This window comes from Chiloscyllium plagiosum, unplaced genomic scaffold (genome assembly GCF_037043375.1).
Source record: "Chiloscyllium plagiosum isolate Xiang-an unplaced genomic scaffold, Cpla_swu_hap1 HiC_scaffold_45, whole genome shotgun sequence".
Classification (NCBI taxonomy): domain Eukaryota; kingdom Metazoa; phylum Chordata; class Chondrichthyes; order Orectolobiformes; family Hemiscylliidae; genus Chiloscyllium; species Chiloscyllium plagiosum.
Genome location: NW_028270183.1, coordinates 19624687 through 19647519, shown reverse-complemented (window position 1 = coordinate 19647519; position 22833 = coordinate 19624687). Strand labels below are relative to the sequence as shown.

The window sequence follows — 22833 nt, the reverse complement described above, 5'->3', positions numbered from 1 at the left end:
CCAAACTCCAGGATAAGCAACTGCTCACCTCCCAGCACACACACAGGTGTTCAATCTTCAGAGGCCCAGTCCAGGGCTAGGCCTCCCCACAGGAACAGCTCCTCTGGTAAAATGTATGTCTTCCACAGGACTCAGTCCAAAACACCAATAAAAAGTGAAGACACATACAAAAAACAAAGAAAACTACAGTCCAAGGGCTAAGCCCTACCATAAAATTAACATTGTCCTTTACTCAAAAAAAGAGAAAAGAGTAACACACAGGCTGTAACCAACCAGTGAAACAACAATCCCCTAATGAGAATTGAGTTACACCTGAAACACATTATGTCCATCAGGAGTTTAACACTGTCATCCCTAAAAGGAATACCAGTTAACAAACTGGCTAAATAATTCAGCCAGTTCAGAAATCAGGTTTTCCCCCTCCCAAAAAAGAGAAGCAGAAATAAACAGTGACATACTGACTATAACACCAGCCAGCACAGAGTCAGTTCCTAAACTGAGAAGACTCTGAATCTCCTGTTTATCTCTGTCAGCCAGGGCTCCCTGATTGGACCAGGTTAACAGCCCCAATCAGGGAGCTTATATTCAATGAGATCCACCTCGTTACAATCACTACGATAAGTTTTGTCTTCTTTAAGAATAAGCAAACAACATGAGGAGCTGTCACAATACTTGTAATGTACCCTAACAGCCTCAGTACCTCACAGCCCTCCACCCAGCTTGGCTCAGTTGTTCACTCGCTGACTTAGTTGTGTGTTGAGGTCCCAGTCTGTTGATTTGAGAATATACACACAGGCTGACTTTCCAGTGCAGTACCAAGGGAGTGCTGCAATGTCACGGTGCTACCTTTCAGACAAACCCTTCCCGTCTTTATTATTTAACCTATTTTATTCTCATCAACCCTCTCAAAGATGCTATTACTCACCACTGGAGCAGGAGGTCCTTGTCCAGGACACTACCACTGCACCACAAGAAGACCGCCATAAATCCTGATTCCCTGACCGGGAATCGAATCTGTGTCGTGGCCAGGTGCCCTTTAAGATTCATAGAAGCTCTACTAGTTCCCTTAGCAGGAGCAGTTGGGACATTCTTTCACAACGTTTCACCCTCAACCGACAAGCCAGACTCTCTGGCCATCATCACGTTGCAGCTTGTGGGATCTTACTGTGCAGTGAGATGTGGGCTAATGGTGTGTGGAATTCAGCCACAGTCCAGCCATGATCTCATGGAATGGCAGAACAGGCTCAAGACGCTGAATGGCCTACTGCTGTTGGGACACTCCTATGTGCAGGGGAAAGACAGTGGTTAACACTGCTGCCTCACAGCACCAGGGACCCAGGTTCGATTCCAGTCTTGCGCGACTGTCCGTGCGGAGTGGGCGGCACGGTGGCACAGTGGTTAGCACTGCTGCCTCACAGCGCCAGAGACCCGGGTTCAATTCCCGACTCAGGCGACTGACTGTGTGGAGTTTGCACGTTCTCCCCGTGTCTGCGTGGGTTTCCTCCGGGTGCTCCGGTTTCCTCCCACAGTCCAAAGATGTGCAGGTCAGGTGAATTGGCCATGCTAAATTGCCCGTAGTGTTAGGTATAGGGGTAAATGTAGGGGTATGGGTGGGTTGCGCTTCGGCGGGTCGGTGTGGACTTGTTGGGCCGAAGGGCCTGTTTCCATACTGTAATGTAATCTAATCTAATCTAAAAATTCTCCCCTTGTCTGTGTGGGTTTCCTCTCACAGTCTAAAGGTGTCCAGGTTAGGTTGGATTGGCCATGGGAAATTGCCAAAAGTGGATGTGCAGGTGAGATGCATTCGTCAGGGGTAAATAAGGGATAATAGGGCAGGGGAATGGGTCTGGGTGGGTTACTGTTCGGAGGGTTGGTGTGGGCTGGATGGGCCGAAGGGCCTGTTTCCACACTGTAGGGATTCTATAATGAATAGAACCCCTGACACTCCTGTTTATACGTATCAGCCAGGGATGTGGGGATGTGGTGAGTCTGGGTCAGATGTTTTTCGAAGGGTCAGCATGGATCGAATGGCCTGCTTCCACACCATTCGGATCCTATGCAGAAACGTCTGAGCTTAAGCCATGACCCCTCCTCACAAAAGGCACGTCAGAAATTCTGTCCCTTTTCTGGTTTACATGGTAGTGTGTGTAAAGTTAGATATTCCGTTGGGAATTTGTAAAAGACAAAAAGAGAAACTGGGCCAGGGTCAATAGCCACTGACGGTGAAGGTTTCTTTGAAGTGTTCTAGCCCCTGAAGCAGACGCAGCAATGTTTTTGTAGACGGACGGCAGGGAAAGGATCTGTCTTCCTGTCTGACTCCATGTTCAGTTTGTTCCAATGCCTGTCCGTCTCTCAGAGAACAAAATGTCTTTAAGACACAAGGTTAAGCCCAGTTTATAAATAGATCGTGCTCCGACAGACAAAGAAGATGTGTCTGTGCCCTGATTCCTCTTTCGCCAGTCTGGAGGTTGCTACGGCAACGCTAAAAATGGCTTCAGTGGTTCAGGGAGTGGCAATAAAATCAGGGGGTGATGGAATTGCTACAGGGGCAGAAGGAAACGTTCTGCTTGGGGTTTGAAGCTACGCCTTCACAGAGTTAGCCGAGGCTTCTGGATTGTCAGTCCTGTGCAGTGCCACCACATTCCCAGTTTCGCCAGTCTTTGATGGTGCTTTCGAGGCACCCTGAATGCTTTAGAATGCCGCGAGGTGACGAGGAAGAGTTCAGGTGGATGTGAAAGGTACCATGGCTACCATTAGAGTTCCCCTGGGTGCTCTGCTCAACAGTTGGCGAAGAGGCAAGATTAGAGTGGTGCTGGAGAAGCACAGCAGGTCAGGCAGCGTCCGAGGAGCAAGGGGAAGAGCCCTTCATCAGGAAATGTCGATTCTTCTGCTCCTCGGATGCTGCCTGACCTGCTGTGCTTCCCCAGCACTGTTCTAATCTTGCCTCTAATCTCCAGCATCTGCAGTACCCTCCTCTGCCTGATTGGCACAGAGGGTCAACCAGAAAATTCTCACTCTTGTCCCTCAGTGACATGGGCATTGCCAGCACATATTGCCCGTCCCTACTTGTTTTTCTTCATTCACTTGTTGGATGTCAGCGTCACTGACTGGGCCCAGCATTTATTGTCCATCCCTAGTTGCCCCCTTGAGAAGGTGGGGGTGAGCTGCCTTCTTGAACTGCTGTAGTCCATGGGTTGACCCACAATCCCCTTAGGGAGGGAACTCTCGGATTTTGACCCACGTTCTTGCATCCGAGGGGGCACCCAAACTGTTGTTAGCCCGAGCAAAAGGAGACCATTCAGCTCATTGAGTCTGCTTCACTGTTCCATGCAATCACAGCTGACCTGATCATTCTCATATTCCACATCTTGCCCCTTTCCCCCTGAGGGAGAGAATCCTGGGATTTTTGACCCAGCGACTGAGAAGGAATGAGCAATGTGGTTTCCAGGTGAAGAATGGGGCTTGGCTGAGCGGGAGCTCCAGGGTGGTTCTCCCCATGCCGTCTGCTGCTCTTGCCCTTCGAATTCTAATAGTGGGATCTTGCTGTGCGGAGCCCTTCAGCACTTCTGAAGCAACTCCTGGGGCCATGAACGATGCCGTGTAAATGGAGACTCCCTCTGCCTTTCTTCCCAAGGAACACGCTGGTTGCATCTGCGTGTGAGAATGGTGGAGGGAGCTCTCTCAGTATCCAGACTGTCAGCACAGTCTGCCCTCACTCTGGCATCCCACTCAGAAAAGCTGTGGCCTCCGTTTCAGCCGGTCACACTAGGGGGAACCACCCTTCCGACGATTCTGTTTTGGGATGGAGGGAATCTTCCGTCGATTTGAAGGAAGGAGCTGTGTGCAATGAGAAAGAAAATATGGAAGTTATTGGCTGAATGCAGGACCAGAGAAGAACACATCTATAAGACACCCCAGAAAGATACTCCAACATCATTATCCCAAATTTCTACTTCATCTGAGCACGTTGAGTGAGTGGACAACAGCAGAGGTGGATAAATGTGAGGCTTTAGTACCAAAATTGGAAGGCAGATTATTATCTGAACGTTTGATAGATGGGGAAAGGGGGAGGGGCAGTTGAGAGCTGGGTGTCTTTGTACATCTGTCACTGAAAGGGAGCATTGCAGGGGCAGCAGGAGGTGAAGAAGGGAAATGGTACTTTGGGCGTCACAGTGAGAGGATTCGAGTACAGGAGCAGGGATGTCTTGCTGCAATTGTACAGGGTCTTGGTGAGACCACACCTGGAGCATTGTGGACAGGTTTGGTCTCTGTATCTGAGGAAGGATGTTCTGGCTATGGAGGGAGGGTAACAAAGGTTTATCACACTGATTCCTGGGATGGCAGGACTGATGTATGAAGAGAGATTGGATCGGTTAGGATTATATTCACCAGAGTTTAGAAGAACTAGGGGAAATCATAGAAATCTATGACAAGAGTAGACAGGGTAAACACAGGAAGGATGTTTCTAATGATGGGGGACTCTCGAACCAGGGGGTCACAGTCTAAGGATACAGGGTAAGCCATTTAGGAATGAGATGAGGAGAAATATCTTCAGCCAGAGAGTGGTTAACCTGTGGAATTTTCTACCACAGAAAGCAATTAAGGCCAAGTCACTGAATGAAGGAGTTAAGCATAGTTCTTCAGGCTAAAGGGATCAGAGGGCATGGGGAGAAAGCAGGAACAGGCGATTGAGTTGGATGATCAGCCACGATCAGATCGAATGGTGGACTAGGCTTGAAGGGCTGAATGGCCTACTCCTGCTCCTATTTTCTATGTTTCTATGTTTTACTTGCACAGACATTGGTTTTTTTTTGGGAATTAGTGCTTCATCTACAAGATTCAACACATCAAGCTGGAGGTTTAAATGGGGTTTTAATCAGGAGATTGGTTGATAATATGGTCAAAACCAGGAAGTGCTATAAACGGGGAGGGAAGCAAATCAGAGCGGGCGGCCTTGCATCAGCACCTCGGGACGTGTTGGAAACAGTTGCTGATGGTCTCTGAGGGTGGATGTATTAGACACAGAATGGAATAAGTCTGACCTTGGCTGAGGAAGAAGATGTTGGTCAAAGAGTGAGTCTTAGTGGATTCCTGATGAAGGGCTTGTGCCCGAAACGTCGACCCTCCTGCTCCTCAGATGCTGCCTGACCGGCTGTGTTTTTCCAGCACCACACTCTTCGACTCTGACTCTCCAGCATCTGTGGTGCTCACTTCCTCATGGATTCCTGACCAAACAGGAGAAGAGAATTAGACAGCAACAGCAGTGAACAACGCAAAAGAGGCGAAAAAGAATGTTCGGTTGGAGAGAGACGTGCAACATTTCTTCAGGATGGACATTACTGAAAGGGAAGTGGCCACATCTTGGCAAGAGGAATCATGTCCCCTGACTAAAGCTCTGGGAACATGGGCTCAGAAGCCACCACAGCAGCTAGTAGAATTTAAATACAATTAAAGCCAGAGTAGAAAGACAACCTCTGTAATACTGATGAGGCCATCTTTGCTAATTGTCACAATGTCCTTCAGGGAAGGACACGGCCATCCTTACCCGGTCTGGCCTACATGTGGTTCCAGTCACACAGTGATTCTTCACAGCCCCTCTATCATGGCTGAGGAAGCCACTCAGCTTAGATGAGCTGGGCTAGTATCATCGGGGTTTTTGAGAAGGGAGAGGTAACTTGATCAAAACATAGAATGGTCCTGACAGAGTGGACGTGGACAGGGTAGTTCCTTTCTATGGAGAAACTACAAGTAGGAATCACAGTAAAAAAGTGTGGCGCTGGAAAAGCACAGCCGGCCAGGCATCATCCGAGGAACAGGAGAGTCGACGTTCTGAGCATGAGCTTATCATTAGGAATGTTGGGATCACAGTTTACGAATTATTAAAATGAGAAGACATGGAAATGGAATTAGGCTATTCAGCCCATCAAATCAATCACAGCTGATATGTTTCTCAAGCCCATTCTCCCCAAAACCCTTGATCCCCTTAGTGGTCAAGAGCTTATCTATCTCTGCGATGAAGACACTCATTGACTTGGCCATTCCTAACATTGTGCAGTTGGAATCGGGAACTCACTTGCTGTAAAGGTGGTGGGACCGTGATCTCTAGACCTGGTAGATTCTTGCTGAGCGAGGGCTATCAGGGTGGAAGTGCGGGAAATGGCAAAGCCAGCATTCATTGCCCAGAGGGCAGTCAAGATTCAAACATGTTGCTGGAGTCAGGTGGAGGCCAGACCAAGTAAGGATGGCAGATTTCCAATGCCCTGAATTGAGGTAAACAATAATGTCACAGAGATTATATCTTTACATTCCAATGAGATGATGGACTCAATAGGGCTCAATACTCTGTTCTGTACCTTACCATCGCACACTGTACGACAATAAACACGCAATAACAATTCCAAAGTTATCGGATCTGGGATTGAGCCAATACTGGAGACACTCACACAAGATTTCAATCGAACGATGCTTTTGCTGTTGAACGAGCTGACATTATTCCAGCTGAAGGATACACTTGGATGTAAACAATATCCCTATCCAATCCTGCCCCCTCTTATTTCTCAGCGTGAGCTAATCCTTTTTGGAATGCCAATCTTTGAAATTGATTTTGCTTAGTGGACATCAAGTTTCCATTGCTGTTTTTAATGAGGTCTTTTAAAATACCAAGGGGATGATTTCACAATACCCAGTCTCTTCAAGCTGAAGATCTTCATCTGCAACTTCCAACGAGATACAGTCAAAACGACTGGTGTCACCCAAGTTGCCGTCTCAGACTGGAGAGTCTGAGATCCGAGAGGCTGGGACTTTCGGAAGTCTCTTCTAGCTGACAGTCAGTGAGCGATCACATCCTGGGAAGGTCCGTGCGGTGATTCTCAGCCTACCCGAGCTTGCTGGGTTCCAGCCGGAAGCACGAATTGGGAGGAAGACATGAGAGATAGTGGATGGGCGTTTGAAGATGGAGTTGAAGTACGGTTGGCACAAGACTCGCGTGGCTGGACAAATATGGGCAAACTGAACACAAGTGCCTTCGTCAAGGGGTCTCAGAACAAAGGCATTACCTCAGGCAATGCTGAAATACTCATTAAGTCAAGATGTTGTTGGAGATTATTCCACCCAGCTTCACCTTCCCAGATATAAGTACCAAGATACCACTCCTTATCCTTCTTAGAAAGTTTAGATAACCCAGGGCTTTCTTCCCTGCGGTATGGAAGAATGAAAAGCGATCTAATTTGAACATCCAGAAAACGTTACAGGGTTCAGTAGTGGTAGGCAAACAAGAAGAATATTTCTCCCTGGTGGAGTGGGGAGGGGAGTCTCGAACCATTCTACATGGTTCTAGATACATTCTCAAATGCATCATTCCCAAAATAAGGCCGTAAGGATGCAGGATGGCCATTCAGCCCATCGAATCGTCTCTGCCATTCAGTGAGATTGTGGCTGACCTGATAATCCTCAACTCCGCTTTCCTCCCATTTCCCTATAACCCTTGATTCCCTACCTGATTAAAAATCTGCCTCTCTCAGCCTTGAATGTACTTAATGACCCCACCTCAGTAGCCCTCTTTGGTAAAGAATTCCACTGATGCACTCTCCTCTGAGGGAAAAAAATCCTCCTCATCTCTGTCTTAAATAGGTGGTCCCTTATTCTGAGATGGTGCCCTCTGGTCTTAGACTCTCCCACAAGGGGAAAGAACCTTTCCACATCTACCCTGTCAAGTCATCTCAGGATTTCATTCATTTCTTAGTGGTACTGATCGTGTCACAGAAATATTTCACGTACGCTTACAATCCACTGATAAGGACTCCATGATTCTCATCGGACGATATACTAGGAGCCTAGAGCCAGATGTTATGGGATGTGGGGTAAACTTTGCACGGTGCACAAGGCCATAGCTGTGATCTTCAGTTAAGGATATTAGCCTTAGCTCTGTTGGGACCCTCTGAGTTCCATGGTTTTGATTTCAAGTGCTGTATCAGGGGTTGAGTGAAGTTCTACAATGCTGTTCTGCTCTGTCTCATGTGATATCTTTCAGGTGAGAAGTTCAACCAAAGATCACCGCATTGTTTTGACAAACTGCTGCTGGTGACTCTGACCAGTGTGCATCTCAATGCTGCTATCACTCTCAGAAACCCCAGCTATCTGCTCATTGTACATTGCTGCTGGGTGCGAACATCCTGTGTACACATTGACTGCCATGTTTCCGACGTTACAACAATGACTACATTACAAATAAGACACCCATTTCCTGAAAACTGCATGGAGGTGCCTGGTGGCTATGTAAAAGCAACTTCCTTTCTCTTCCCTCTTTCCTTCCATCCGTCCCTCCTTTCTCCACTCCCTCCTTCTGTCCATCCTGTCCCTCCCTCCATTCTTCTCTCTTTCCCCTGTCCCTCCCTCCATCCTTCTCTCTTTCCCACTGTCCCTCCCTCCATCCTTCTCTCCTTCCCCCGTCCCTCCCTCCATCCTTCTCTCTTTCCCACTGTCCCTCCCTCCATCCTTCTCTCCTTCCCCCTGTCCCTCCCGCCATCCTTCTCTCCTTCCCCCTGTCCTTCCCTCTATCCTTCTCTCTTTCTCACTGTCCCTCCCTCCATCCTTCTCTCCTTCCCCCGTCCCTCCCTCCATCCTTCTCTCCTTCCCCCTGTCCCTCCCTCCATCCTTCTCTCTTTCTCACTGTCCCTCCCTCCATCCTTCTCTCTTTCCCCCGTCGCTCCCTCCATCCTTCTCTCCTTCCCCCTGTCCCTCCCTCCATCCTTCTCTCTTTCCCACTGTCCCTCCCTCCATCCTTCTCTTTTTCCCCCTGTCCCTCCCTCCATCCTTCGCTCTTTCTCACTGTCCCTCCCTCCATCCTTCTCTCCTTCCCCCTGTCCCTCCCTCCATCCTTCTCTCCTTCCCCCTGACCCTCCCTCCATCCTTCTCTTTCCCCCTGTCCCTCCCTCCATCTTTCTCTCTTTCCCCTGTCCCTCCCTCCATCCTTCTCTCCTTCCCCTGTCCCTCCCTCCATCCTTCTCTCTTTCCCCCGTCCCTCCCTCCAACCTTCTCTCTTTCCCCTGTCCTCTCTCCATCCTTCTCTCCTTCCCCCGACCCTCCCTCCATCCTTCTCTCCTTCCCCCGACCCTCCCTCCATCCTTCTCTCTTTCCCCCTGTGCCTCCCTCCATCCTTCTCTCTTTCCCCCTGTCCCTCCCTCCATCCTTCTCTCCTTCCCCCGTCCCTCCCTCCATCCTTCTCTCCTTCCCCTGTCCCTCCCTCCATCCTTCTCTCCTTCCCCCTGTCCCTCCCTCCATCCTTCTCTCCTTCCCCTTGACCCTCCCTCCATCCTTCTCTCTTTCCCCCTGTCCTTCCCTCCATCCTTCTCTCTTTCCCCTGTCCCTCCCTCCATCCTTCTCTCCTTCCCCCGACCCTCCCTCCATCCTTCTCTCTTTCCCCCTGTCCCTCCCTCCATCCTTCTCTCCTTCCCCCTGTCCCTCCCTCCATCCTTCTCTCTTTCCCCCTGTCCCTCCCTCCATCCTTCTCTCTTTCCCCCTGTCCCTCCCTCCCTTCTTTCCTGTCTTTTTACTGGTTCCCTTTCTTCACTGCCTCCTTCCCTCTCTCATTTCCAACCATCCGTTCTTCCCTTCCTTCGTACCTCTCTTCCTCTTTACCTCCCATCCTCTCTCCTTCCATCCCTCCCTCTCTCCCTATTTCCTGCCGTTCCACCTTTGATCCTTCCTTCCAACAGACAGATCCTTAAAGAAACAAGGAATTTTTTTCTGCTGGAAATTTTGACGTGGGAATACTTGGTGTGGTCTGAATCCTTTCACTCTCTGTGTATTTCTCTCTCTCTCTCTCTCTCTATCTTTCTCACTCTCTCTTCTATCTCACTCTCTCTCTATCCCACTCTGTCTCTCACTGTCTCTCTGTCTCATACTCTCTATCTCTCACTTCCTCTCACCCTCTCTATCTCTCACTCTCTCTCTCCTCTCTCATACACACACACACACACTCTCTCTCTCTATAGATATATGCCTCTTTCGTTGAATCTCTATCTCTCACTCTATCTCTCTCACGCTGTCTCACTCTCACCCTCTCTCTCACTCTCTCTATATCTCTCCTCTCTATCTCTCACGCTCTCTATCTATTCCTCGCATTCTTTCTCGATTTCACTCTCTCTCTCTGTGTCTCTCTCTCTGTCTCTCTCTCTCTTCCACTCTCTCTCTCTATTCCTCTCTCTCTCTCTCCTTCTCTCTCTCCCCCTCCTTCTTTCGCCCTCCCTCTCTCTCCCTCTCTCTTTCTCCCTCCCTGTCTCTCTCTCCCTCTCTTTCTCTCTCTCTCTCTCCCCCTGTCTCTACCTCCCTCTCTCTCTCTCCCTCTCTCTCTCCCTCTCTCCCTCCCTCTCTCTCCCCGTCTCTCTCCCCGTCTCTCTCTCTCTCTCTCTCTCTCTCTCCCCTGTCTCTCTCTCTCCCCTCCCTCTCTCTCTCTCCCTCTGTCTCTCTCTCTCCGTCTCTCCCTCTCTCTCTCCGTCTCTCCCTCTCTCTCTCCCCCTGTCTCTGTCTCTCCCTCTCTCTCTCTCTCTCCGTGAGACCCAGGCTGTTCTGATCCTATTGTTGGCAGTACAGTACACTGCAGCCACTCAGCTCCACCTTTCCCCAGAAAAGTGTCTCCTCCCTCCAGCAGCTGCTCCGTGTCCCAGTCACAGAAGGATGAGGACATCCGTCAGGGAGAGCTGTGCATTCACTGGAATTCCGAGCCTTAATGCTCCTCCGGCAGCTGCTTCCCTTTTCAGTTGCTCCCTCCCCTTCGGGATAAAAGAAAATCTCCGAGAGCGATATTTCGATTGAGAAACCCATTCCTGACTGAAACACAGAAGTGGAGGAATAAATGATTCATAATGCACCAGCAGAAAATCATAAAGGAAAAGGCTTGCAAAAAACGTGAAATGTGGTCAGGAGGTTACCGTAGAATCGTAATTAATAGGAATGGGAGTAGGCCATTCAGCCCATCGAGCCTGCTCCACCATTCAATGTGTTCATCCAACTCCATTTCCTGAGCTTCCCAGTTGGCTGCTCCTTCAGCACCCCACCCTGTTCCCTGGCCAGCATCTCTGTCTCAGGCTTGCTGCAGTGCTCCAGGGAAGCTCAGTGCAAGCTGGAAGAACATCACCTCATTCTCCACTTGAGGACCCTGCAGCCTTCAAGTCTCAAAATGGAGTTCAATAACTTTAAGGGTTTGAGCCCTCCCATTTCTTCACCCCAATCCCCCCCTGAATACCAGGCCTTGTTATCACACCATAGGTGACACGGTGGCTCAGTGATTAGCACTGCTGCCTTACAGTGCCAGGGACCCAGGTTCGATTCCTGCCTTGGGCAACTGTCTGTGTGGAGATTGTACATTCCCCCCTTGTCTGTGTGGGTTTCCTCCCATAATCCAAAGATGTGCAGGTTAAGTGAATTGGCCATGCTGAATTGCCTATAGTGTTCAGGGATGTGTAGGTTAGGTGCATTAGTCAAGTTCTTGACTAAGGGCTTTTGCACGAAACTTCAACTTTCCTGCTCCTCGGATGCTGCCTGACCTGCTGTGCTTTTCCAGCACCACTCTGATCTGAACTCTGATTTCCAGCATCTGCAGTCCTCACTTTTGCCTCAGGGTAAACATAGACTAATAAGTGAATGGGTCTGGGTAGGTGACTCTTTGGAGGGTCGGTGTGGACTTGTTGGGCCAAAGGGCCTGTTTCCATACTGCAGGAATTTGAATTCTAATAGGCTGCTATGATGCACAACACCTTGTTCACCACCAACAGTTCCCATTAACCTCTATTCACCCTCCCAGCCAGCTCATTATCCACTCCTTTGTCTGTCCAACTGTCCTCTCCTCTTTGGGCTCTCTCCCAACCTATTGTTAACTCCTCACTCCCTCCCCCACCTTATGGTCTGCATATACACAGATATTTTCCCGGCTACCATCAGTTCTGAAGAAGTAGCCCAAACGTTAACTCTGATTTCTCTCCACAGATGCTGCCAGACCCTGCTGAGCTTTTCCAGCAATTGCTGGTTTTGTTTCCGTTTCCTGCTTTCTCCCCACCAGAATGACATAATGGATCCCTTCAATTAAGGGTCGATGGAGATGTTTGGGAGGGCTAATATCCAGGAAGGGTGTTCCCGATGGCTTGTTGAGACCACATCCAGGACTCACAGTTGAAGGGGACGGGGTGGGCCATTTAGAACTGAGATGAGGAGAGATTCCTTCACCGAGAGCGCGGGGAGCTTATCGAATCCTCTGCCGCAGAAAGCAGTTGTATGTTTCCAAGAAACAATTCAATATCATTCTGTAAAGGTCTATGGTACTGGCTGGGTAGTTCTTCCAGTACAGAAACAATGGATCAAATGGCCTCCTCCTCTGCTGTAAAATCCTATTATTCTATTTATTGGGGTTAAAGGGATCAAAGGAAGTAGGAACAGGGGATTAAGTTGGATGATCAGCCATCATCCTATAGAAGGGTCCTGAAGAGGGGTTACACCTGAAACATTGACTTCTCCACCTCCTGATGCTGCCTGGCCTGCTGTGTTCTTCCAGCCTCTTACCTGTCCAACCCATCCATGCCAACGAGATATCCCAACCCAATCTAGTCCCACCTGCCAGCACCCGGCCCATATCCCTCCAAACCCTTCCTATTCATATACCCATCCAAATGCCTCTGAACAGTTGCAATTGTACCAGACTCCACCACATCCTCTGGCAGCTTATTCCAAACACGTACCACCCTCTGTGTGAAAAAGTTGCCCTGTAGGTCTCTTTTATATCTTTCCCCTCTCACCCTAAACCTATGCCCTCTAGTTCTGGATTCCCCGACCCCAGGGAAAAGACGTTGCCTATTTACCCTATCCATGCCCCTCATCATTTTGTAAACCCCTCAGCTTCCGACGCTCCAGGGAAAACAGCCTCAGCCTGTATGGAATGAGAAGGCTCGATGGGCTGAAGGACCTACTCCCACACTTATGTTTGATGTAAATCCCTTGATCTTCTGAGATGTGCTCCCAGGTCAACAAGGTGTGGGGAGATCAAGTTCCACCTTTCTCCAACTCTCGTGTAGCACTCGGTGTTATAGACGGTTGGTGATCACATCCCATGATCTCAGTTGGGCAGATATGCAAATGAAGAGTCAAGCAGCCTCCTCCTGCACCTCGTTTCTCTGGTCGATGAATTCCCATCGGCGTGAGCTGACTTCGAGGGGTGCAGGGATGTCACCTTTCCTTGTGCCCATGATGACGACAGGGGGGGTGGTGGTGGGGCGGTGGGGGTGGGGGGGGGGGGGGGTGGGGGAAGAGGCAGGGAGATGCCAGTCATTGGCAGGGCAATGGGTGAAAAAGAGGAGCTTGGAAAGCTTTAACTCATACCCGGAGAACTCTCATGAGGTTGGCACATTGGGAACGTCACATGGTTTAAGCCTTGCGTTTGATCATGGAAAGTTATCTCCTGGTAAGAGAAGCTGTAGGCGGGATAGAAACAGGCAGGCCCACAGCTGATAACTAATAGGATAGAAGTATCCTCCCATATATATGCCACAGATCCTGCCAACCAACCACAGTGTGCCAAAGCCACGCCAAGTTTAAAACGGGCATCAGTTCTGGTGAGTCAAACTTTCTTCCACTTTTCTCTATCAATGGGATAACTATGGCTGCGCGGCAGTGAGAGTTTGAGCTCTGACTGCTCTCATACACACCTGATGCAATGAGAATTTTGGGCACTTATGATGCCCTCATGCCCTCGAAGGCAGGAAACAATGCCATCAAGCCATGGTAAGGAGACACCTATTTTAGTTCAATGAGCAGCAATGTCATCTCTTTGAGGTACGTCATGAGAGTTCCCTGGATGTGTCTTAAGGCTTTCCAATCTCCCTTTTTTCACACATTGGCCTACCAACGTGTTCTGAGGAAGGGTCACGAGACCCGAAATTAATTCTAATTTCTCTTCTCAGATGCTGCCAGATTTGCTGAGCTTTTCCAGCAACCTCAGCCTGCTTTCATTTACATTGTTTCATGCTACACACGGCAATCTTTAGAGGGGGATTTTACTCAATGCTAATGGGGCTATATGCAAAATTAGAGAGAGTACAATATCAATTTGCAATAATGGTTCCAGGTATAAGGAGCTTCAATGATGAGCATAGATTGAAGAAGTTTTCAAAGTAGCCTCACCAATGTCCTGTACAGGCACAACATGACCTCCCAACACCTGTACTCAATGCACTGACCAATAAAGGAAAGCATACCAAACGCTTTCTCCGCTATCTTATCTACCTGCAACTCCACTTTCAAGGAACTGTGAACCTGCACTCCAAGGTCTCCTTGTTCAGCAGCACTCTCCAGGACCTTACCATTAAGTGTATAAGTCCTGCTAAGATTTGCTTTCCCAAAATGCAGCACCTCGCATTTATCTGAATTAAACTCCATCTGCCACTCCTCAGCCCATTGGCCCATCTGATCCAGATCCCATTGTAATCTGGGGTAACCTTCTTCGCTATCCAATGTTGGTGTCAGCTCTGTAGCCTGACTAACCATACCTCATATGTTCATATCTAAATCATTTACACAAATGATGAAGAGTAGTAGACTCAGCACCGATCCTTGTGGCATTCCACTGCTCACAGGCCTCCAGTCTGAAAACCAACCTTTCACCATTACCCTCTGTCTCCCAGTTTTGAGCCAGTTCTGTAACTAAATGGCTAGTTCTCCCTCTATTCCATTTGATCTCACCTTGGTATTGGAAGGATGTTGTGAAACTTGAGAGGGTTCAGAAAAGACTTACAAGGGTGTTGCCAGGGTTGGAGGGTTTGAACTACAGGGAGAGGCTGAACAGGCTGGGGCTGTTTTCCCTAGAGCGTGAGAGGCTGAGGGGTGACCTTATAGAGGTTTATAAAATCATGAGGGGCATGGGTAGGATAAATAGACGAGGTCTTTTCCCTGGGGTGGGGGAGTCCAAAACTGGAGGACATAACTTTAAGGTGAGAGGGAAAAGATTTGAAAGTCACTTAAGGGGCAACTTTTTCCACGCAGAGGGTGGTGCATATATGAAATGAGCTGCCAGAGGAAGTGGCAGAGGCTGTACAAGTACAACCTTTAAAAGGCATCTGGATGGGTATATGAATAGGAAGGGTGAAGAGGGATATGGGCCAAATGCTGGCAAGTAAGATGAGATTAATTCAGGATATCTGGTCGGCATGAATGAGTTGGACCGAAGATTCTGTTTTTATGCTGTAAATCTCTATGACTCTCCCCACCCTCCACCCTCATCCAGCTCCTTTCCCCATCCTACACCCTCACCAATCTCCCCACTCCATCCTTCATCTCCCATAAGTTCCTCACGCTGCCCTTCACCCTCAAATAACTCTTCAACTCGCACTTCACCTCAACCATTCCTCACTACATTATTCAACCAACCCCTTCACGGTGCACATCTCTCTGACTGTATGACTCGATAAATTGGGACAGTTTCTCTTGAAGAGAAGGAGGCTGAGAGAGCTCTTCAACATCATTAGCGAGGGCTGGATGGTGTAAACCGGGAGGAGCTGTTCCTGCTTAAAAAAAAAGGAACAAAGAATGCCAGGGGTGAAGACTTCAAGTGATGTGCAAAAGAAACAAAGGACATGCGAGGAAAAATACTCTTTCACTCAGTGAGGAGTTTGAATCCACAATGCCCAGCCTGGAAATATGGTGGAGGCAATTTCAACTGAGGCATTTATAAGAGTATGGGCTAATTATTTGGATAAGGCAATAGATTGGCATTGGGGATAGAATGGTGCAATGGGCTGAGTAGCCTCATTCTGCACAGTAACAATTTTGTGACTCTGTGCCAATAATGGAGAGGGCCTGAAGATGAGGTCTCCTCTCCATCATTATTCATCAGATACTTTGCCTCTGCGTCAAGCTCAACCTCTGTTGATTACTATCCAAGAGGCCTTGTTGGAACATCCACACGTGTATCGGGATTATTATGGCTAGGTGGCTGTTTTTGACTCGTGTGGATGCAATGGGCCGAAGGGCCTTTCTCTGTGTTGTAGATCTCCACAGCTCTGGGTGGCAGACTGGCTCAGTGGTTAGCACTACTGTCTGCCTCACAGCGCCAGGGACCTGGGTTCGATTCCAGCCTCAGGCGACTGTCTGTGTGGAGTTTACACATTCTCCCTGCGGCTGCCTGGGTTTCCTCCAGATGCTCTGGTTTCCTCCCACAGTCCAAAGATGTTCAGGTTGGGTGGATTGGCCATGCTAAATTGACCCTGGTGTCCAGGGATATGCTGGCTAGGTGGGTTAGCCATGGGGAATGCAGGGTTACAGGGATGGAGGAGGGGAGTGGGTCAGGATGGGTGGACTCGATGGGTGAAATGACCTGCTTCCACCCTGTAGGGATTCTATGCCATGGAGGGCACTAGGCAACACAAGGGGTTAACCCTGACTGTGACACCTACCCAAATGCACAGGAGAGGAGCAGCCACTGGTGGGAGGAAGTGGAGAGCTGTGACACATTTACCCCGGGCAGACATCTGGAAGCTGGTCAGGGTGAGGAAGGCCTTGCTAGAAAATATGAATCGCATCACAGCAGGGGCAAGATCCCAAAGAGGAAATGGTGTCGCTGGCCAACCCGGGAGCAAGTTGGAGATGGGGAAACGATGGGAGATTGACAGGGACCCATTCAAAGTTTCCAGCCACCAATTAGCGACCAGTCCCACGGCGAAAGCAGTGGCCTTTATTGTGTTATTGCTCAGAATGGTAATCCAGAAATCCTGGGGACTGGGTTACTGAATCCCATTGTGACAGGTCATGGAATTACAATTCAGCTAAAAACTACATGAAAAGCCCAAATGATGATCATGCGATCAATGTTGGAAAGCCCACCTGGTTTGTTAACTTTATAGGCGGAGGTGGGTACTGCAGATGCTGGAGATTAGAGTGATGCTGGAAAAGCACAGAAGGTCGGGCCGATCTCGGATGCTGCCTGACCTGCTGTGCTTTTCCAGCACCACTCTAGTCTTGCTAACTTCACAGAGCAACCATGTCCCTTCCTCAGGTCTGCAAGGATTGAGAGGCTATCGGGACACTGATAGGCAGGAACGAAATGGTGACGAGAACTTTTAAAGAATCCGGGAAGAAAAGCAAACATTAAGGAAGTAATCCAATCAGTCCACTTCCTGTAAAGTATCAGAGACGATGAATGTCCGACCGACCCCTCAGGAGTTAACTGGCTAACTTTCGTTCCAGAGCGAGAGAGCACTGTGGGACTCAGTACAGCGAGGATTCTAATTTCCACGCCGCTCAATTGTTCATTCCATTGTCGCTACCCTCCCTGCCTTGGAACTGAAACATTGACTGAAAAATTATCTTAAGTGGATATAAAATGGCTGAGTAATGTCATAGAGCACTACAGGAAAAATCATATTAAAAACAACACCATCAGCGTAATAAAAATAAAAAGTTTTTTACCGTCTGATCACTACAGAGGACGCAAGAGAACAAGATAAGCTTTTAAACATGCTTTCCATTTTAATTAAGCGCGAGCCAATATTAAATAAACTAACCAGAGTAGAGATCTCTGTGAGCCATCCCCTCAGGAGAAATCAGACAGGTTTTGTTGAGCCAGTTCAGTCTGGCCTGGCAAGTGCTGTGTGAATTCTGTGTGCAGAAAGAAAACCATTAAAATAAACTCTACAAGGTCCAAAACAGGCCAAGGTTTGTGCTCATAGCCTTGGCCTAAGGCATGACCAATTCACAGGTCACGATTTCGGCCCACTACAAACTGAAGGGGTCAACAAAGGTGTTTGGGAGATAATTCAAAACAGGCGATACTGGATCTGGAACCTTCCATGCTTCACTCCTGCGTTTAATTTTCTTTCAAGTTACAGGAAATGAAAACCAGAAGTAACAGGATGAGCAGCACAGTGGCTCAGTGGTTAGCACTGCTACCTCACAGCACCGGGGACCCAGGTTCGATTCCAGCCCCAGGCGACAGTCTGTGTGGAGTTTGCGCATTCTCCCTGTGTCTGGGTGGGTTTGGTGATCTGATTTCCTCCCACAGACCAAAGATGTGCAAGTTAGGTGAATTGACCATGCTAAAGTGTCCAGGGATGTTCAAGCTATATGGATTGGCCATGCTAAATTATCAATAATGTGCAGGTTAGGGGGATTGGCCATGTTAAATTACTGACAATGTGCAGGTTAGGGGGATTGGCCATGTTAAATTACCAATAATGTGCAGGTTAGGGGAATTGGCCATGTGAACTACAGGATTACAGGGATAGGGTAGGGGGGTTGTGTCTGAGCGGGATGCTATTCAGAGGGTCAGTACAGACTTGATGGGCCAAATAGCCTCTTTCCACACTGCTGGTAATCTGATCTGATATTAGCCACTTGGTAAAGCTGAATGGCACTTTCAGCACAGAAGCAGCTATAGAATGGCTGACATTTTGTCAACTCTGTAATGGGCTGGCTGGAATTGACAGAAACAAGCTCCTGGCTGACTCCAGTAATAGGCAAACCCAAGGTTGCTGTACACACAAGCTACAAAAACTATTTCTTTCCAAGACAGCGCTGCCAATGATCTTTTGTCCTGGGGACAGTCCTAAGGTGGAACAAGCTGCTAAAAGAGATAGTCATAGCCTAGTCACTTGAAAGACCCTTTTTAAAACGTTTTCCATTTGACAGTCATCTCAACAGCCTGGTTTGGTCAGAGCTCAGTGTCGGAGGAATATGGATATTATTGGTGAAGCTGACCCAACGAAAGCAGAAACATTCAAAGGGAATTGAATTTGTTTTGTTGTCACTTGGATTCAAATGAGCACAGTGAAAACTTTACAAGTCCCCACTTACATCTGAGTAGCAAACGTACTTCGGTACAGTCCTTAGTTACACAACAGGGAAATGATGATAAAAGGAGTGACATTACAGCTGTGCACAGTTTAACCATCACTGCCTCTCTCCAAGGGTTCTCCGCAGCAGACCAGCGCAGATACAACTGGTCCAAGTTTATTTTACCCAGAACAATATTACAACAAAATGAAGACAAGGCAAGAGAATGTACCAATACCCATTTGGAGAGCTGGTGCAGACACAATGGGCCAAATGGCCTCTTTATCTTCTCTAACTTATTCATGGTTTGCAGATATCACTCGCTAGTCCTGCATTTATTGCCCGTCGCTAATGGTCCAGGAGGTAGTTAAATGCCAGCCACATTGATGTGGGCTCTAGAACCAATAGACAGTGTGGTAGCAGGCCATTCAGCCCATCGAGTCCACACTGCCCCTCTGAAAAGCATCCCACCCAGACCCTACCCCTGTAACCTTGTATTTCCCACAGCTAACTCTACATATCCCTTGACACTATGGGCAATTTCCCACAGCCAATCCACTTAACCTGCACATCTTTGGACTGTGGGAGGAAACCCACACAGACACGGGGAGAATGTGCAAACACCACACAGACACGGGGAGAATGTGCAAACTCCACCCAGACAGTCACCCGAGGCTGGAATCGAACCCAGGTCCCTGTGAGGCAGCATTCCTAACTCCTGAGCCACCATGCCACCCTTAAGTGCTGGAGCCAGACTGGGTAAGGATGGCAGATTTCCTCCCTTAAAGGGCTTTCGATAATGCTCACAGTACACCAGCTTTATTGAATTCAAATTTCATCAACTGTCATGCGGGGATTTTAACCCATTTCCCCAAGGCATTATCTTGAAGTTCTGGATAGCAACCCAGTGACTTTACCACGACACCATCATCTCCCCATCTGTGCTATAGCACTCTGTGATTCCATGATTTAAATAAATCCATGTCATTGACTTCAACCATGACACATAACCAAAGCTAATCACACAACACCTTCAGGATACACAACAATGCTGAGTGGCCGAGCAGAGACTGATAGCCAAGTTCGGTACCCATGGCGACGGCCTGAACCAGGACCTTGCGTTCATGTCACACTACAGGTGACCCCACTACACACATACACACTCACACTTACATACTCACGCACACACACACGCACACACACACACACTCCCTCTCTCACACATACACACACACTCCCTCTCTCACACATACACATGCACATTCTCTCTCACTCCCTCTCTCCCTCACATGCACGCTCACACACACATAAGTCTATAGGGTGAATTTGCTTTGGCAGAATTGTATTTGCAGATACATTCTATTTTGTTCAAAAAATGCACAATCTGCAGGCAGTCAATCCATGTAATATTTTATAAATTCCTACTTTGGAAATAGAACCAATGTGACTCAGGATTGGAATATATACAGACTCTAACCTCACATCTTTAATGCATTGTCTGAGCTGAGATCTCACTTTTTTTTATGAAACCTTAAGTTATCTTGGGAATGTGACTTGAAAGAAGTTCTGGGGTTTACATATGAATGAATTGATGTCTGCAACCCATTCTAAAAGATGAAAGACTGAACAGCAATTTAGGTTTGTTCGGTACTGTATATCATTTCAGTTGTACAACACTATGATCTTTTGCTATAAATTTTGTGTCCTATGATCCTGCTCCACAGCTACCGGATGAAGGAGCAGTGCTCTGAAAGCTTGTATTCCCACTTAAACCTGTTGGACTATAACCTGGTGTTGTGCGATTTTTAACTTTGTCCACCACAGTCCAACACCAGCACCTCCACATCATGGCTACATATGGCAGTAAGTTTAAATACTCTCTCCTAACTATATAACCACTGTCAGGGGGGAAATGGCCTATGTCAGGCTTAAATAAGAAGGCAGCCTCAGTAGATATCTCTTACAGATTAGTTGTGACCACTTTTACAAGACAAGGAACAACAAAATGCTAAGGGTGCCAGGAATACTGAAAAGTTTGAAGATGGAACATTTTAAAATAGTTGGCCTCTCCACAAGTTTTTTTTTCCCCCAAAAGCAAAATATTCTGAGAGATGGAGAGAAATGTGCGACCAAATTTCCACCCAGCAACATGGGCACGACTGGGTGACCATTTCACCCGAGGCCATGGCTAATATATCAATGCCAGGGATAACACTCCCATCACACAGCAAGTGGCTCCAAGGTTTCAGGGGAAGGCTCTGAGATGGCAACATAGGTTAGGACTCCCTTTGTAGAGACTTGAGAAAAGAGGCAAAACAACAGTCAAGAGGCCAAAGGCTTTCAGTGTACTCACCACAGTTGGAGCAAGTTAGGTAAGTGGATTCGCCCATTGATTGATTAAAAGAATCATCATAGAATCCCTTCGGGCCATCACATCCACCTTGATCCTCTGAAGAGTATTCCACCCAGACCCACCCCTTTATTCTATATTCCCACCTCAACTGGACACTATGGCCAATCCACCAAACCCGCACAGCTTTTGACTGTGGGAGGAAACTGGAGCACCCGGAGGAAACCCACACAGACACAGGGAGAATGTGCAGACTCCACACAGACAGTCACCCGAGGCTGGAATCGAACCTGGGTCCGTGGCGCTGCGAAGCAGCAGTGCTAACCACTGAGCCACCGTGCTGCCCCCCCCAAAAAATCACCAAATCATAGAATCCCTGCAGTGTGGAAACAGGCCATTAGCCCCAACAAGTCCACACCAACCCTCTGAAGAGTAACTGCAGAGTAGTGACTGAGCCACTCCTTTAAAATGTTGGCGGGGATGGGGGGGTGTGGGGGGAGTTGTTTCTGTACAGTCATACAGCACAGAAAGTGACCCTTCAGTCTAACCCATCCATGAGGACAGCATTTCCCAACTGAATTAGTTCCACCTGCCAACATTAGGCCAATCTCCTTCTAAACCTTTTCCTACCCAGGATGTGGAGGTGCTGGTGTGGGACTGGGGTGGACAAAGTTAAAATCCCCACAACACCAGGTTATAGTCCAACAGGTTTATTTGGAAGCACTAGCTTTCGGAGCGACGCTCCTTCATCAGCACCACTCGTGCTTCTAAATAAACCTGTTGGACTATAACCTGGTGTTGTGTGATCTTTACCGTTTTCCTACTCATGTACTGTTTCAAATGTCTTTAGCAGTTACGATCACCTGACAATTGAAAGGAGATTATTAAACCAGAAACAGTGCAGAAAAGATTTACTCAGATGCTACTTGGACTGGAAAGTTTGAGTTATAATGAGAGGCTGGATAGGCTGGGATTTTTTTACACTGGAGTGTAGATGTGGACCTGTCAAAGTCTATAAAACCATGCGTGGCATAGATAAGATGAGCAGACTCTTCCATAGGATAGGAGAGTCCGAAACCAGAGGGCATAGGTTTAAGGTGAGAGGGGGAGACTGAGTAAAAGATCCAGAGGGCAATTTTTTTCACACAGAAGTTGGTGAATGTGTGCAACAAGCTGCCAGAGGTAGTGGTGGAGGTAAGTACAATTTTGTCATTTAAGAAACATATGGACAGGTACATGGATGGGATAGGTATGGAGGGATAAGGATCAAATGTAGGCAAATGGGACGAGATTAATTGTGAAAACTGGATGGCATGGACAAGTTGGGCCGAATGTTGTGTCTCCATGTGTACGCCTCCCTTCCTCGGTCAGTTCATTCCACACCTGAACCACCCTCCGTGAGAAAAGCGTTTGTCCCTCGTGTCCTTTTTAAATCTTTCCCCTCTCACCTTAAAAATATGCCCTGTCGTTATGAACTGGCCCATCCTTGGGAAAAGCCCTTGGCTATTCAACTTATGACCCCTCATGACGATGTCCAGCAGAGAGATCCTCGGTTTCGGCTTTCCGTCATTACCGTGATATATTTTACTTGCAAATATCAAGAGGAATGCTTGAAGCAGTTTCTTTCAACCAAGTCACGAGAGCATTTGACTGAGAGGGATCCAGACCCGAAAGGC

General features: G+C 48.1%; 1 long non-coding RNA gene across 2 annotated transcripts; it reads right to left on the bottom strand.

Annotated features, from left to right (window-relative positions):
• Window positions 1-519: 519 nt before the first annotated feature.
• Window positions 520-22804, bottom strand: LOC148136408 (uncharacterized). Of its 2 annotated transcripts, XR_015754409.1 has the most exons (5): window positions 22606-22804; window positions 17541-17634; window positions 6074-6260; window positions 5043-5225; window positions 520-3837 (listed from the first exon to the last, which is right to left on the bottom strand). It is a non-coding gene; the product is annotated as an uncharacterized LOC148136408 (long non-coding RNA). The 2 variants fall into 2 exon arrangements; XR_015754408.1 differs by lacking the exon at window positions 22606-22804 and having other exon boundaries at window positions 17541-17815.
• Window positions 22805-22833: the final 29 nt, after the last annotated feature.